Source organism: Accipiter gentilis, chromosome 31, assembly GCF_929443795.1.
Source record: "Accipiter gentilis chromosome 31, bAccGen1.1, whole genome shotgun sequence".
Classification (NCBI taxonomy): domain Eukaryota; kingdom Metazoa; phylum Chordata; class Aves; order Accipitriformes; family Accipitridae; genus Astur; species Astur gentilis.
The window spans coordinates 9,588,062-9,599,886 of NC_064910.1; positions in this window are offsets into that span (position 1 = coordinate 9,588,062).

The following is an 11,825-nucleotide window of genomic DNA, read 5'->3' on the forward strand; positions in this document are numbered from 1 at the left end:
GCCAGGCAGCATCTCCTGACACTGTGGACAGGCATGATGACTGCCTGTGACCAAGAGGACTACCTGTATCCACCTTTCTTTTTATGGCACATCCCATCTTCCTCCTTTCCCTCTTTTAGATTTGCTTTCGCTCTAATTACGATTTGGAGTACCTCTGGATGCCAACAGTTAAAGGCAGGAGGTTTGTAACCCTCCTGCTTAAATTCAAACAGTTTGGGCTGTCCACCAAATTGAAAAGGAATGTGCATAAAGTTCTTAAAATTCAGAGAGGGAGATTAATGGTAGGTGGTCTTTTGTATTGTGCTTCTTAAGTAGTGCTGTGTGTGCCTATGATCTTTATTTGCCTTTCAATCACAAACAAAGCTCACTACTGTGCTGTTCCTATTCCTCACATCCACTTACAAAAAAATATCTCTGGGCAATGCCTGGCAGCTCTTCTCAGATACATAATTGAAGAAAAGGAACCTCTGAGGGAAAAAAGCACTTAATCGCGTTTAACTTTTTGAATTAGATGCACAGGAGTCTTTGACCCTAAGGATGATCTCAGATATATCCCAAACAAGATAAATATTCAGGAAGGCTCTTGAAAGTGTTGTTTTTCTATTCCCCAGCCTTCTTGAATTTCCCTCCTAGCTCAGACTAGTCTGTGTCACAATTCATGCAAGTTGTAATCTCTGAGGGGAAAAAAGCACTTAACCATGCTGTCAGGCTCTTACATCAGGCTCTCAACAATCTTCTGCTTCCTCTGAACACTAGTGTATAAGTATGAGACTTATAGATATTGTCTGACTAAACAAATCAAACCACCAGCTATCTCATGGGAACTCCTGAGGTAGCTTTACTCCCCTATTCTTCAGAATGTCAGGTTGTGTTTTAAATATGATTGAAAGTCAGCTAGGAATGCCATCCAAGGTGTAGTAGCTTGAAAACAATCAAATGAATGTAGGTAAACAAGTTTGATAACTTTGCCCTAATTAGATAGATTTTAGTACTAGTAAGAAGTTAGAAATGTATACATATAAATTTGTGAAATAATACATATTCAAATATATTTTTATATTGTGTATACAGTAAATATGTATATAAATAGTATAGCAATGTTACATAATACCATATATATTGTTAGAGTAGACTATTTCAGTTGGAAGGGACCTACAACGATCATCTAGTCCAACTGTCTGACCAATTCAGGGCTGAGCAAAAGCTAAAGCATGCTGTTAAGTGCATTGTCCAAATGATTTTTAAACACTGACAGGCTTGGGGCATTGACTGCCTCTCTAGGAAGGCTGTTCCGGTGTTTGACCACCCTCTCGGCAAAGAAATGCTTCCTAATGTCCACTTTGAATCTCCCCTGGCGCAGCTTTGAGCCATTCCCACGTGTCCCATCACTGGATCCCAGGGAGCAGGGATCAGCTCCTCCCTCTCCACGTCCCCTCCTTCAGCCTCCTCTTCTCCAAACCAGACAAGCCCAGAGTCCTCAGCCGCTCCTCATAGGACATTCCTTCCAGCCCTTTCACCAGATTTGTTGCCTCTCTGGACACATTCAAGGATTTTTAAGATCCTTCTTCAATTGTGGGACCCAGAACTGCACACAGTACTCCACGTGAGGCTGCACCAACGCTGAATACAGCAGGATAATCCCCTCTTTTGAGCGGCTGGTCATGCTGTGTTTGATGCCCCCCAGGGTGTGTTTTTCCCTCTCGGCTGCCAGGGCACACGGCTGACTCGTACTGAGCCTGCTGCCGACCAGCACCCCCAGATCCCTTTCTGCGGGGCTGCTCTCCAGCCACTCCTCTCCCCGTTTCTACTTGTGCCTGGCATTACTCCATCCCAGATGCAAAATCTAGCATTTGTTCTTATTAAATTTCATGCCACTGATGATTGCCCAGTGCTCCAGTCTATCTAGATCCCTCTGCAAAGCCTCTTGTCCCTCAAGAAAGTCAACAGCACCTCCCAGTTTGGTATCGTCAGCAAACTTGCTGATGTTGCATTCAACTCCTGCATCCAGATCACTGATAAAGATATTGAACGGAACTGGCCCTAGAATTGAACCCTGAGGAACACCGCTGGTGACCTGTCGCCAGCCAGATGTAGCCCCATTCACTGCAACCCTTTGAGCCCTGCCGTTCAGCCAGTTCTTCACCCAGCGCACCGTGAACCCGCTCATCTCATAGTTAGACAACTTGTCCAGAAGGATGCTGTGAGGGATGGTATCAAACACCTTATTAAAACCCAGAAAAACTACATGCACTGCTTTCCCTTCATCCACAAGGCGGGTGACCTTATAATAGAAGGATATCAAATTAGTTAAACAGGACTTTCCCTTTGTGAACCCATGTTGACTGTGCCTGGTTTCCTACAGCTATGTAAGTCTAATTTCTAGGAACCCTGAGAAATCTGGGAACTCTAAAAGAAGAATCTATATATTAATACAATATATTAAATCTATCCTGAATCACACTTGGAAAAATACCAAGAAGTTACTATGTCTTAAAATATTGTTAATCTGGATGTGAAGTAAAACAAAATTTGGTGGATGTTCCACAGACAAGCAGATTACCTGGGAAAATGATCCACAGAAGAACAGACTGTCTGAAATTGATGGATGATACACAGAATGGATGAGTTATCAAATTAAAGAAAACAGGAACCTTCTGTGGGAAAATCAATTAACCTTGTATGTGGATCACATAAGTTAATCACATCAAGAATTATCAAACTTGACCATAACTAGTATCTTAGATTGTGTGTATCAGACTTCATCACATACAGCTGAGTTGTGCAGACACTGCCTTTCTTCAAAGTTGGGTGTGCAGAATTGTTTATTCTGATATCCCCTACTGTAAACCTAGGAATGTCAGTATTAGTTTAGTAATATTAAAGGGAAATACATTTCTGTTGCTGGTGTTTGCTTTGGTATCCCACCCTTGAGATGCGTCTGTATTTGGATGTCACAGAAGGGATTTCTTCTGCATTACTTTCACAGTTATTGCAGACCCTATAGGACCACACACAGCCCTGCAGAAATAGAAAGGAATAGCCCAAGCCTATTTTTTTTTTCCTCTCTTTTTTTCACTTTCTTCTCCTCTGTGCTGTTTTCTAGCCATCACTGAGACACAGTTCACAGTTCGTGAAGAAATCTCAAACAGCCTAACAAATGGCGTGAGAACAAGCTCTTGATGCAGTACTCTTGTACTTGAGATATCTGCACTGGCAAGTGCTGACAATTCCCCTTAGGTGTCTCTAATTATAATGTATGCTTCATTAAAAATGACAACAGAGTTCATCGAGCCTGCATTCTTGTGATTAATTGCAATGTTCTCCTAATCAGTTGTTGTTATTTATACCTCCGCCTTTATGCAGCTGATTATACTGTACATTTGCACCATTCAGAGAGTAACAGAAGGGACATGAGGGGCATGTTTACATGATGCAATGGAGCATGGCGTAGATATGCCTGAACTAGTGGTGACCCAATCTGTGTGCTGGCACAGCACAGAGCTGTACGGTGCTAGAGATGCTCGTCTGGGTCTCCGTCTCAGAGCCACAGGGAAGGCATACCAAGCTCATAAGCTCTGCCTCTCAGAAGGATTTGTTAGACTGTATGAAGAGCTGTGGAGTCATGGGTTTTCTGCTTTCATTTAAGCTCATGCTGTCTCCACTTGGTGAAAAATCACAGGCAGCTCTGTGCAGGTATTTCTCCGGAACTCCCTTTGAGTGTTCCTGCCTGTATGTGTGTGTATATATCAGATATCAGATTTCAGCAACTAGAAGCTAAATCTTTCTTTAAGTCTCCTAAAAATATCTTTAAAATATCCTAGATCCACTGACTAAGCACTGCTGCATCTTATAAAATCCACTGAACAAAACCTAAAAAAAAATATCTGAATATCAGCTCCCATCCATCAGAAGGAACAGAAATTTTGAGGGTGCAAAACTCCATGATAACTTGCCAATAACAAGGCTGTAGTTTGATCCGCCTTGAGTATACATTTGTCTGCAAATGATTTCTGGTTTTTCTTTTATGATCTCAGCTAAGGTAGTAAGCAATTTTAAGGGTCTGTTATTGGATATCTCAACCTGAGACAGACACCAGTAATCTGATTTTTGGAGAAATTGCAGAGCATCTATCTCTGAAAATAAGTTAATCCCTCTTGGGTACACTGCATGTGCATACAAAAATTGTGGCACTGACATGCCAGCTCATTTTTCGGAGTATTTTTGCAGAGAAGCCACGAACTTCCTACGTTGTTACAGATCTTTCTTATGTCTTCCTCTTCTTTTAGTTTTCTGCTTGCTACACATCTGCTTTGCAATTCTCCTGTTCCTCAGTTTCAGGCTTTTAGTTGCAATCTAATGCTATTTGCACAGCATTATCGCCTGGAGGCCTAAGTCAACTTTGGCAAGCCTCCTACTGGCATGTTATGTTAATAACTGATTGGTTTTGTTCTCAGCAAGAGCAATTTGTTCCAACAACTGGGATTCATCCCACTTTTTTAGCAAGTACACAGCTACGGTCTAGCACAAACATTAAAGGCCAAGATCTTTAAAAATAGAAAGGGGGGGACCACCAGCGTCACCAACCCAACAGCTGCAGGCAACCACAGAGTAGCTGCCTGGTCCAAACTGCACACCCACACTTAACCCCACCGTCACAGAGCCGTGCTCCTGAGGGCAAATTTACATTTTCAGACCTCTGACTGAAGTTTTTGAGCATCCAAGGAGCCCCACCAGCTTCAAATATTTAGACGTTTTAGCCGGACTGTTGTTAAAACTTTGGCCTACACTGGTATGTAGATACTGCAGGAAAAATCATGCAGATAAGGACCTGCAACTTACTGCATTATGTCATATGCAGCAATGGGAATTAAGGTTGCAGAGAGCATGCTTATCTGTAATGTATTTGTTCTTCAATATGTGCTAAGTACCTCCCTAATATTACATGCATTTGTATTTGTCAATACTAGGATGTATCTCCATAGTTTAAGCTAGGCATTTTAACTGCCTGGGAAGTTTCAAAAAAAATATCCCCAGACAAACAAAAAAATGCTACTTATGAGCAATGAAAAATAGTACATGAAAATTACTTTGTCATCACATGCAATTTGCATTTTTCAAATGTGTCTGTGAAATTTTACAGTCATTTGCATTTCAAGTCAGCAATTAGATTAAAAAAGCCCACAACTGCAGCTGTGACAAGTACTCTGTTATGTGAAAAAACATAAATAATCCTCTTGTCCTGCAGTAACAGCTCTGATGAGAATGAATTTTAGTGTAGTGCTCAACATTTCCCTCTCCAGGGTTGCTTTCATCCTTGATACAGTATAATGGAGAAACCTAAGAGAATTGAAGTCCAAACAAGATAGGTATTTAATAATACAAATTCCTCTTGGTACTGCACTTGACCCTTTACACAGCATCTTTTCAGGCACCATAAGGATCAGCTGTAGAGCAGCCTCAGAGGCACAGAGAGGCTTTTCCTGGCACACAGTGTGGGATGGCATCCCAGCAGCTCCATCATCCTTCAGATGAAGGGGAGATGAAGGTCTCTGGGGACAGACATCCATCAGCTCCCTTGGAGCTGGAAAAATGTGCCCTCCTAGGAAGGGGAGCTGAGGCCAGATTCTTTCTTCCCCATCTTCCCCACCTGTCTTTTCGACAAAGACAGAGACTTTGAGGCTTTGTGTGGCAAAAAGAGATACAAAAGAGTGGGGATGCAAATAAATATCACCTCTTTTCCCCAGCTTCCTCAGACCTCAGTACCAAAACTGGCACCTTCCTCACAGAGGTGCCTCCAGCTCGTTCTGAGCATTGGTGCACCCAAACCCAGGCGTAGCAGACGGTCCATGACACCTTTGTGGAGTAAGAGGTATTTGGCATAGAGAGGACTGACACTGACAATTTAATTGCTCAATGGCTGCTCATGGATCAGGTTATTAAATTATTGAATAGAGCAATTATTAAACTATTAAATGACCTTTGCCCTTAGCTTTGTCTTCAGGTAATTTCTGTCCCGTCAAACAAGGCATCTCCCCATTTAGTGCTAGAACCAGCAGGTCGTGGCTGGCTGTGAGATCACAGCTTGTCTTGGGGCTTGAATGGGATCTGATTTTTGGCAGGGACCTTTTGGAAATCAGGTTTCCCTGCAGCCCTGCAAACAGAGTACCGAAAAAAAAGAAAAGGAAAGGGCAGGCAGTTTTAGTCATTTTAGAAAATGTCAGCTCATATTTGGTGGTGGGTTCTAAAACACCTCGCTGCATTAGCGGGAAAGCTCCTTTGGCTTTCTGAAACAGCCCTGCTCCAGCAGGCTGCTGGCTGCGCCCACAGGGCACGACCCGCGCTGGGCAGCCAGACACCAGCAATTTGTTATCAGCACAGTGCACTGCTCTGCGCCGTGCTTGGTCGTTGCCGTTGCCGCTGGTTTTCCCCGGGTGGTTATTAAGCGCGACATTTGTGAGCAGTTTTTATGCTTAGCTGAGCTGGCGAGAGTAGGTGGTGCGGTCTGCCGCAGCCCCATCCCGAGCACCTTTTTTCACGTGCGGACGATGGCTTCAGTTTCAAACCCCGAGCTAATTCAGCGTATAAAGTCTCTTCCTGCCAGCATTAATGCCCACAGCATAACAGAGGTGTGTTATGTCCGAGCCCCAGGACCTTGTGGAGGAAATGTGGCACCCTGGAAAATACCCGTCACCTGTCGATATCTGGTTTTCTCTGTGCTTCAAAACCTGTTCTTGCCTTGTCAAAGAAGCTGAACGAAAGATCCAGAAGACTTGGTCTGTTGTTTATCAGTGAGATGAAGCGCAAGCTTTCCCTTCACCTTTAATTCAGGGTTTCTCCTTCCCTTACATCAGAAGGCAAGTGGACAGCACAGGGAAAAGAGAATTAGTGGCACAAAAGAAGACTGAATATAAATTATGAGGTAAGGGTTGGGGCAGGGGAAGAGAGTGACAACAGTTATTGGGAGAGTGTGGCCGAATAACACAAGAAAGGATGTGATCAGGAGGAATAAAGACAGTAGGAACAGTATATAATGGTCATTTATGATCCAGAAAGAGGGTTGTTATTTTTTTCTGCAACAGGTGAGAGAAAGACTAAGATGGTGGTCAAGGGAGAGAAGAGCACAATGTGACTAAAAATAGCTGAACTTGTTTTAGCTCACCAAAGGGAAGGTGCAGAAAGATGTGATTTCTCTCTAGAAATATATCAAGAGTAAATGCCAGGTGGAGAAGGGCTATTTGAGCTAAAGGGCAATTCTGGCAAAAGAGCAAAAGGGGAGAAAAAATAAGCCGTAAATACATTCAGCCCAGAGAGCTTTCTAACCATCTGAGTGGCAAGAGTCTGCAGCGTCTTCTCGGCTGGAGCCACCGGCACAATCTCTGGGACTTAAAGGTAGAGCCTGATCACTGCATGAAAAGGAGTGAGTGACAGGGCTGCCTGGCTTTGACAAGGCAGGATGCTCCAAATGTTCAGGTCTTGCTCTCGAAAAAGCCAATGAAAATGGAAATGAGTGGAGGATTTGCTGGCAGCCTTTTTGTTAGCTGGCAGCTATCAATAGGACCGAGTGCACTGAAGATTTCCACAGCTAGCTATCAGACCCTCATCCAGACAGTCCCCTGAAGCTCTTACCTTCATGTTTTACAATCACTTTACAATGGAAAAAGGTGTATATCTGTGAAAACGGTGCTTCAGCGGTTATCAACAGTCTTTCTTATTACAGCTGAAGGTACTAAATATGCTTTTCAGGATCATTTGACACACCAGCCAGCACTGAACTCCAAATGTCACCCACATATTAAACAGAAATTCTTCCAAAATTGCCACATCAGCAGCAGCATGAAGGTAGCCCCCCTTGCCTTCCCTCCTTCAAGTTTCTCATCCTTTTTGGTTGTTGCAATTTCTCCGTCCTCATTTAAACCTGTAGTAACGCATCGTCAGACTGCCGGGCTGGTGTCAGTGGGCAGGAAGCAGCAGGTGAATCGGGCCCTGTTTTCACTTTTCTACATTGGAAAGCAGTTTCTGGCCAAAAATTCTTCACTTCCTAAGTCAGAGCTGTCCCATAGCTTGGGCTACAGTAACCTGGTTCAACACAATCAGCTCTTAGATAAGGTTTCCTTTTCAACAAAGCATGTAATATGTCTATATTATTATTCTTCAATAAATATAACACTATTAATATTATGATATCAACTTTGTATCAATAAAAAATAATTAAAATACCTATCTGCTGCAGTAGGACATCAGCCTGCCTCTGGAAGTGAGGAGAGCTGTCTGACCTGCCAGCCAGATGTGCTCCACTTCCATTTTTGGGGGATGGTTTGGAGGTTTTTTCTTTGGTTTGGCATTTTGCTGCTAAGGGACAAGACTGGGTTTTGTGGAAATTCGACAAACAAAAACACAGCCTGGCTGTTTGTCACCTTACGAGTAGCAATGTACTTTATTAAACTAAAATTGCACAAATTTCTACCCCTTGTGGCTATTGCAATGGTTTCAGTCCTCTACTGTATCTTGATCTTTCCCATAGATATCTTAAGTTATGGCTTTTTTTGTGTCTTAAATTTTATGTGATCAATTAAGATATAAATTTTCCATCAGTCTAGCTAATGTTAACTTCAGGTGGTATGCAAAGCCTGTCGAAACTTCCGAGAGCTTTTCTGTCAGCTATAATGGGCTTTGGATCAGGAGTCTTAATAGCAGTCATTTGTTTGAGTCTATTCTAGTTTAATGAGTGATTAGCAGATGTTTTTTCCACTCTTTACCTAACAGTTGATAAACCAGAATCCGTGAGGAGCTGTGTACTAAGTAATGGTATGATTTTACAACCCTCAAATTGCTTTAGAAAATAGATTTATAAATCATGCACATAAAAGTAAAGGATATTGACAAATTCTCTGCTATAAAAGAGGAGGCTTGCTGTGCTTTATGTGAGTCTCTCAACGATAAAGTGTTACCTACCATGGGACACTGGGAAAAACTATCAGATCTTTATATATCTTGGTGTCTTGGGTACTTCTCCTTTCTGTTCTCTTTTATTTGAGGTAATTTACATGTCTTTGGTACTCCAGCTCAAATTCCCCCATCTTTTAGGACCAGATTCTTATTTAAACAATGTTTAAATAACTCTTTGTGTGGGAAGAGAGTTGTACAAAGAAAAAAGCCCTTGATTTTCCATTTACTTGTTGTTATTCTTTAAGTCACCTTCCAATCCAAGCAACGTTTCTAACACTGAAAGATACCAACTATCAGGATTTGTTCTACTCGACCTTTAATGATATTTAGGCATCTGGCTTTCCAGCTCAAGTAATCAAGATGATAATTAAACCTACATCTTTGTGAATGTCAAAACTGTCATCTGCATTCAGAAAGTTACAGGTCTGCAAGAAATGATGAGAAAGAGAAATTTAACATCAGTGAGGTCATTAGGAAATTGTTCCAGCATAGTTTTCACCAAAACTGCCTTGTTAAAGCAAATGACTTACATAGAAGTAAGCTATATTAACTGCCCCTATAGAATACCTAATCAGTGTCATTACAAACTAAGCATACTTTGCAAATGTGATCGTTGACAGTATTTTAAATAATGCCCAAGCGGTAGCAACAGGTTATGGGTATCTTTTAGTTTGTTTCACTATTAATACCTTGTACTATGTGCAGCTGTATATGCATTTATTACACAGATTAATTACATTCCTGCTGCAAATGGGTATTGTATTTTTAGTAAAACCAACAAAAAACCTCAGTGCTTCACATTAACAAAAAAATTAACTGGTAATTTGAAAATGAGTTAATGATGCAGTAGCTTCCAGCTTAGAATAAAGCAAAGTCAGAAGTGTTAAATTCACAGGAAAACGTGTCTTGAAATCATTCCTATCTGTAGATGAAGTCATGTCACAGTTTTCCAATCCTAATGAGCAATCAGAAGTTACTTCTCAACAGCCAACATGGTCCTGAGTTTCCAGCCAAAGTTGTAAGCCCACACTTGGCTCTCACCAATACCGAAGGGGAGGTGAGTGGGACAGTGTTGATCGTGATGTGGGATCACTTGCATGGCAGGATGTCTTCTGTCACCTGCAACTGAAAGAGTTTAGTCCAAAACATTATAAATCTAGGCAAGTGTAGGAATTATTTCCATTTCTCTGGCATGATTTCTCTCTTGCATTTCTGCCACGTGCAAACTTCAAGCATGGCAACTCCAGCTGCAGAGCACCGTGCAGCAGCACTGCTGTGCACAGATTTCCCTCTGTCGTTGCTCACAAGTTTCTCTGGAGGGTGGTTTTGCAGCTAGTCAAAGAATTAAAACAAAAAATGTTGGCTTGGGACTCCAGATGTGGGCTTTAAATAGCCTTCAGGATGATAGTATGCATTTCTGTTGGTTATAAATAGGGTCTACAATGACTGAGGGACTAACTGGGTGCCTCAGATAAAAGTGCTGTGTGACAGGGAATGAATTCAGCCCGTGTGTCCTCTGCAGCGGCGGAGGAATTGCACAACTCTGAAGGGCAAAGCAGCACATCTAGTGTGCAACTGTCCAGGAGCAGTGGCAGGGAATACAGAGCTGAGGGAGAATCTGTGCCTTGGAGGCACTCACAGAGAGCTGCTTGGCACCCAAAGCCTTTCATGACAGGAGGCCCCCCTCCATTTAAGACGCAGTTAGATGTAGTGCTTTTGTCAGCTCTTTACATCAGAGGCAGATGTCTAGAGCACTTGCCCAAAGGATGCTCTGGGTCATGTCCCAGGACTGTGCTCAGCTGAGCTGGGAATTTCCATCAACTCTCTCCAGCTGCTCAGCCAAGAAGACCTTTGAAAGCAAGAGGAGCCTAAGTGCCTAATTCCAGCCCAGCTCTCGGGCTGCTGCACTGGGACATCTCCTGTGTGCTGGTTCCTGCTCCTGCAATTGTTTATGCCTTTCACATTAAATATTCCCAGAAGAAAAAAGACGGAAAGACTTCATAGCTAGCAATTTTAAATACTTTTGCATCTACCTACATTACTGGTGTTTTGGACTGCAAACTCTTAAGAGTAGCCCTAGGCAGGAAGAAATTTGTACAAAATTACTTCTGTCCCTGTGGATTAAATGTATAACCTGATGCAAAATTTGAGCCTGGGTGTATGGAGAGAGGTTCTTAATTGCCTGACAGCCTGCAAATTCCCCTTTTTCTAGTAATTTTCAAAGGATGGGAAAATGGGGTCTCTAGTGGCAGTGCTGGCAATTTTAGACGGAGGAAGTGTGAAGCCGCAGTTAGTTGTTAGGCTAATATAGCGTCTGATCTGTGTGACACTTTCTAACAAGCAGAAGAGCTAATGGTACAGCTGAGCAAGTCAGCACACGTGCAGGCTCGAACTCTCGGTAACCTGTAGATGGGTGGCTAACCTACTGCAGTGGTACTGTAAACTCTGACCTGTGATATGGATGAAGGACGGAGGAAATGCCCAGGGGAGTGCTGCTGAAGGGATTTAAAGTCTTTAGAAAACTCCCCATGCTCTGTCCCAGACTCCCAAGTATATACATACAAAAAGCATCAGCACCTGGAAACAAGTGTGCTAGCTCTTGAAGGCTAGAACATAAACTGAAATATATTTAAATACAATATTAGAACAAATAACCTAAAGATTACCATGATGTGTCATAGCCCCGAGTACACACGCCGTTTGCCAGTGCGTCTGCTGCCAGCTAGGATAATAGCTACTTTATCTCCAGGTTTTTGCAGCAGGAGCAATAACATCTGAAAGAAGCCAACTGCTGGTGGTAAGCTGGGGGATAATTCAGAGTTTAGCCTAAGGCTCCCTCTGGAGTCAAAGGAAAGAGATCGGTGCCTCCAAGGAGGGAT